This window comes from Armigeres subalbatus, chromosome 2, assembly GCF_024139115.2.
Source record: "Armigeres subalbatus isolate Guangzhou_Male chromosome 2, GZ_Asu_2, whole genome shotgun sequence".
In the NCBI taxonomy this organism is placed as follows: Eukaryota; Metazoa; Arthropoda; class Insecta; order Diptera; family Culicidae; genus Armigeres; species Armigeres subalbatus.
Window position 1 is genome coordinate 374093767 of NC_085140.1, and position 6478 is coordinate 374100244.

Below are 6478 nucleotides of genomic sequence, written 5' to 3' on the forward strand. Positions count from 1 at the left end.
TTTAACAATATGCAGACACTTGACTTTATCAACGTTGACCCCATCATCCGTGGACAGGGTGCTACGTAATTAGGTGGTGGTTTAAACTTAATCAATTGAACATAACCAACTACAAAGCGAAATACCGGAATTGAAAAGATTACTTTTTTATCCAACAAGATTGACAGTTCGTAACATTGTATCATGTATGCACATGCTTGATAATGAAAAGAAAATCATGAGCATTGTTCTAAGTTCTACGATTCGGTATGGTATAAAGACTAACTCTTCCAGTCAATAAGTAACTTTTGTGTAATTGAAATAATACCTTACCAAAACATTACCATTGTTGTTTCGGTAAAATTAGTAAACTTGCCGTTGTCCGTTATTTTATAATAAGTAAGTACAACAGAATATAATAGTCATTTTAATGCTAATTTATATAGGGTCGCCATAGTTAAGAACAACTATTCTTTTAAATATAAATAAAAGGCATATGGGAGGTGTTCAGATGGTGGGAGGTGTATATATGTCATGCGGAAGGTTTCGATTCCTGCTCCTTAGAACCAATAATGTGTAAACCCAAGGGGCAACCAACTCTAAACTTTGCGATAGTATTACTCATTGTTCCGCAATAGTATTTCTTGGTATTTCTAGTATCCATATTTTTCCTCAAACAAAGATACGGGTGCTAGTTCGGTTGTTATGGCGTTTCCCAACTAGGAGGGCAAAACAAGATTATAACATGATTGTAACAACATCAGATATTTATAACAACCTTTGATATAATCGTGTTATGATAAATTATTATCACATTTTTTCTTAACAAAATTATAACAGAATTAGTTATGTTTCATTGTTTAACAACATCCTGAACCAAGTTTATAACAGCCTATGTTAGAAAAACTGTTGAACTCAGTAACACAATATGATAAAAATTTGTTATTCTCTCCTGTTTGGGTTGTTAGTTAAATGAAACACAGTGCTCCTCCGTTTTGGAAACGCCTCATTCCTACCTCACACAAATTCTTGAAAAGTTTCAAACCGTATTTTATATTTCTAATGCCATGAAACCAGACCGGGAGGCTCAAAGATAGTCCAAAAAATATTAGTAAAGAAACAGTTGCTCAGGGAGACGGAAAGGAGACGGAAATCATGTGTTGCATAAAACAGGGTGGACTGTTCTGACTGGGTGGCGATGTGTTTCATGCTTTCCCAACCAGACTCCTTCGATCATTTTAACATAGATGCGACGTAGTTTTTCGCTAGTATTTGTTAATATATCTGGATACTGTCAAAAGAGTTGGTTACCCCTTGTGTAAACCGCTTTAAAATTCATGATAGTACCCTAAATTGCTTAATCCATAATAGTAACGCATGTACCAGTTGTGGCACTATTCTTAATTTTGGTTCCTATTATGGAAATCATTTTTTATAATTATGGTTTGTTCGATTTGGAGAAGATAAAAGGTGTTATCGTGTCATATGAATGTGATGGACCACTTGGTGTATAATGCACTAGTGCAGCAGCCCTCAACTATAGCCACAACTGGTACATCTAGTTTATAGTTCGATATGGCTATCTGCACTTAGTTTTCAATCGATCATGTGGCCCTTATAAAGCAAGCTTCTGCATATCAAATCAATGTTAACGATTCGTATACTCTTCCTATATGTTACCCAGTGTGAAATTATTGTAATTTGCTTTAGTAGATCCCTTATTGCAAGACATGTTCAAAACGCACTCTTACCCCACCGGTGGGGTAAGAGTGCGCATCGGGTGGGGTAAGAGTACGCATTTTTCCAATCATGTATTTTAAGTATATATTAACAAAAATAAGAGTAAATAACATTTAATTGATGTTTATTGAAAGTATATTATAGAATGTTTAAAGATTACGTAACTCTGAAAGGGGGAGGGGTCCTAGAAATATGAACTTTCATACGAAAAAACTTTGTTTTTTATTATATACAAAAAAAAAAACTACAGAAGTAAAAATACACGAGGTTTCTCGTAGCTTGAAGAAAGGAATTTTCTCTAAAGAAAGATCACTAAAATTTGAGCATTTCATATCCCCTCCTACACTTTTTGTATGAATCCTCTAAAAATTCCATGAATCGTTATACATCTCCCAACCCTCCCAGCTCAGCGTTGCGTCATTTAGATGAAATTGTGTTTTCGGACTATGTTGAGGTGTAAAACAATACCAAATACAATTTTATTATTTCGTTTCAGTGCTTTGTTCGCTAAGTCCTTTCTAACACCAAATTACTTATCTTTAAAGGGAAAATTTGTGATAATTTTCGATTTCTGTCCCTTTTTTCTTTGTTGTGGACCTTTACGCTGTGGAACTAGTCTTATTTCGGCCGGAGATACGGGTTTGACAACAGAACTTAAAGGTTCACATGCGTACCCCACCCGTTACTGCGTACTTTTACCCCACAGCTCCAAAATGTATTCAGTTAATGGTTTTGACTTCTTGGAAAACCAACTGAATTAATGTTCTGCACCACAAAGTACTCTATATAATAGGTTATCGAAATGGTACCATGTTCACCTGATTATACGTATAGATGGTATTGGAATACTAGTTGCGAAAACACAATTATTTTTAGCAAAATGACCAGAAAATTAACTATCTTCATATCTCCCTTGTTGTTTATTCAAATCGTTTACAATTACACATGAAAATAGTTGGTCAGAATACATATCAAACTGATGCAGTGCTGCTGGTATATCTTTTTTTTTATAACTTCAAAAAATCGAAAACGTACTCTTGCCCCACGCGCACTCTTGCCCCACTCTACTCTATGCTTTATTAAAGTGATTTACAAACAAATGTATGTTCTTTGCTGAATGATCGTTTTGTTTCTTGACAAAAAATCAACTAACTTCGAATGTGTAACAATGGTTGTATTTTCAAAACATTATAGGAAATGTAATATTTAAACTGTCGAGTTAAATATGAGACAATGAAGAATAGGTTTAGAATATGATAATATGTATTGATAACGACTAAAATAAAAACTTCCCCTAAAGAATTACCAATTATTATTAACCACAAAATAATGCAAAATTTCCATAAACAATTCAAAATTTTCCACAAAACAAAAATAAATTCGCACTTTTAAAAGTAAAATTTGCAATTATATAAGAAGAATTTTCCATAAAGAAATCAAAATGTTCCAGCTAAAGAAATACAAAGTTTTCTTAAATAAATCAATATTAGCAATAAACAATTACAAAATTTTACACAAAAAAAATATTTTTTCCCATAAAAAATTTAAAAAATTCCAACTAAATTATCAATAAAGAGCAATAAAAATATGATAATTTCCTTTAAAAAATATAAAAAGCTACAAAACAGCATTTTTCTATAGAAATTTTATGAAAATTTCTTATTGTTTTATTGCTCTTTATTGAGTATTTTGTGGAAATTTTTGAATTGTTTATGGAAAAAAATATTTATTTCCTGGAACATTTGTAATTATTTATTGCTGATATTGATTTATTTATGGAAATTTTGTATATTCTCCATGGAACATTTTTATTTCATTATGGAAAAAAATCTTTGAAAAGTGCTAATTTATCTATGTTCTGTGGAAAATTCTCAATTGCTTATGGAAATTTTGCATTATTTGTGAAAATGTTATAGTTATTCGTTGCTCACACCCTGATTTATTTATTGGCAACTTCCTAACTTTTTATGGAAAATATCCAATTCCTTTTGGAAATTTTATTGTGCTGCCTATTGATAACAGATGTTCATTCTAATTGTTTATCGTCGAATATGTATGATAACAATTATATGTACATATTAAAATATTTGATCCCACTCCCACCGAACCGAATCATGCTCGATGATATCGGGGAGAGCATTCAGTTGTTACCGTTCCCGCATAGAAATAAAGTGTAGACTGAATGGGTAAAATTATAAGTTTTCCATTCGGCATGTGATCATTATAAGCTGTACGATTCATGTACAATAATATCATTAATATTTTATCGACCTAATCATATATAATTATTGACAGATCATACATGTGATAGTGATGATTACCAGAATGGGAAATGAAAAATAATCTGTGGGAAAAAATCATACATGATATAATTTCATTACCCGACTGCATACAATGAAGTTTTTCCGAGGTTTTTGATTTTCAGTGTAATAAATTTGTGTGACATTTTGCCAAAACAGTTTTCTTTCGATGCCGGTGAAGATCTTGCAGGGGAACCCAAAACTTAAACAGCCAATGCATGTAAGTAGTAGCTTTATTATATCTATATAAAAGGAAAGGGAATCTTTTATTAAATTTCTCCCATTTATGTTTATTTCCAGAATCATCGAGTTTCATCGAATACGCGGGAAGACTTAACAGTAATTTCACCGCCTAGTATGCCGGTAATACACCACTTCGAAGAGCGCTTGTGAATCTTGGGAAGGTAAGAATCTGTAACAACCTTCGGTGTTCCGCGTGTAGAACTTTAAGACTCAGAAACGGCAAGCAGAACGGAAACGTCTGCGTACGTTTTGACTGTTTTCGCATGGAAATACTTTCTAAACATACGCAAACGTATCCATTTTACTTGGTTCTTATCGTCGATCTAAAGCATTGATTGAACAGTATGCTAAAGATTGTGTCAGGATGCCGGATGGAGATTTCCGCACGAAGGATACGAGTTGCGTTGCGTTTGACAGAAATCTATCAAACGCATCCTTGCATTGCGGCATGACCTATCGCTTCCAATTATTGGACCGATGTCAGTTGGTAGTGATTGGTCCCTTAGATGTTATCCATACCTCCATTCTGCTAATAATCTTTAGTATATCTTAAATAACTTTTTAGTAGGTACTTCACGTGAGAGCAAGAGTGGTGCATATCTTGAAAAACAAAAGAATGTTAAGAATAGATATCCATCAGCTGCGCCCCAGACTGCGACTAAACAGACCAATTGAAATTTATGTACAGTATTATTTCATCTGCCACTAAATCAGTCGAATTTGTACTCCTATTATGGTAGAACAAGAAGAAAGCATTATCGCGAATATATCATGATTCATGATTCCCATTATATTCCCACTAAATGGATTAATTCTTTAAATATAATTCACAGGTAAAGTTGTTAACTGTACATCCGTACACTAAAATGATCCTGAAAACGCGTATCAAAGTATCCCACCTTCCACCTTCGATAATGGAGGAGACCGTGACAAGATCATCCGTTCACTGTAGGTACTATTAGACGAATATTGTTCTTGACTGCTATTAATGAATTCCTCAATTATTTTGAGAAAATATATAAATAATCTTAAAAGATCGTACACTCAGGAAAATCGACACATACTTTATGGCAAAAATCCATGTATTTTGAAATATGCATATCATGTGTCGGCACATACTTAATTGCATTTAAATTCACACATGGATACTATGACCCACATGGATAGTATGTGTAAACACTCATGCAATGCATGTGGGCGCATGGAATATATGTGTCGAAACTATGGAATCCATTTCGCTACCCCATTGCAAAAATCCATGTGAACTCATGAATATAATGCGGACTTTTCTGTGAGTGTAGAGAAGCTATATAAGGCAATAAACGAAAATAAATGAAAATAATAGAACATATTTATAGTGTTGGCTTATTATTGACTTTTTAACTGAAAAAGAACGCAAATGTAAAATTTACACCATAGAGAGTGGTTAAATAATATACATAGTATAATACAGTAATCGTATAATTAAATGATTATCGTACAGCGTTTGATTTGGATTAACAGTCGAATCGTCAAAAATCGTACTATTGATCGTTTTTGTAGAATATTATCAAACACCGAATGATCGCATGAAACAAAATTGAAGATAAACTAATTATTCATGGTAAAATTGCTTTGCAAAAATACATGGAAAAGTTGATGCTTTTGAATGGTAACGATACTTAACAACCCATTCAATGTATCATCCAAAACCCAAATCTTATAAGGGCTATCGTAAATATCATTCATGCTATAATTAACGTACGGTTTTTCGTATGATTGCATAAGACATTCAACAATAATTTTCTATACTTCAAAAACGATAAGTTGAAAAATAGTTGTATAATTTCATTTTATTCGGGTTGTTACCTGTTGCTACACTGAGAGCAGCTTTACAGTTAAAAATACTATATTGTAGGGTTAAATTGAAAACACAACGCCACTAAATTTGTGCAGACTACTTGTTCTGCTCATCCTAAAATCATAATGCTGTCAATTTTACCATGGGCAAAAACCAAAATATAGGAGTAGAAATAACTATGTTTCATGGTGTTTTCAAAATTATTTTTATTGTGGTAAACAGATAAGTGTAGTTATTTTATCAAGAATTTTGTAGTAATTTTGAAAACATTAAATTTTTGTCTCAACAAAGAATGCATGGTGAGATTATTCATTTCAATATTGTTTCACAATAAATAAAAATATTAAAAGATTGATTGATATTTTTTTTATTTCAT

General features: G+C 32.4%; 1 long non-coding RNA gene across 1 annotated transcript; it reads left to right on the forward strand.

Annotated features, from left to right (window-relative positions):
• The first annotated feature begins 4191 nt into the window (after positions 1–4191).
• On the forward strand, positions 4192–5471 carry LOC134217250 (uncharacterized). Its single transcript, XR_009980962.1, has 3 exons — positions 4192–4239; positions 4320–4423; positions 5096–5471. It is a non-coding gene; the product is annotated as an uncharacterized LOC134217250 (long non-coding RNA).
• The last annotated feature ends 1007 nt before the right edge of the window (positions 5472–6478 follow it).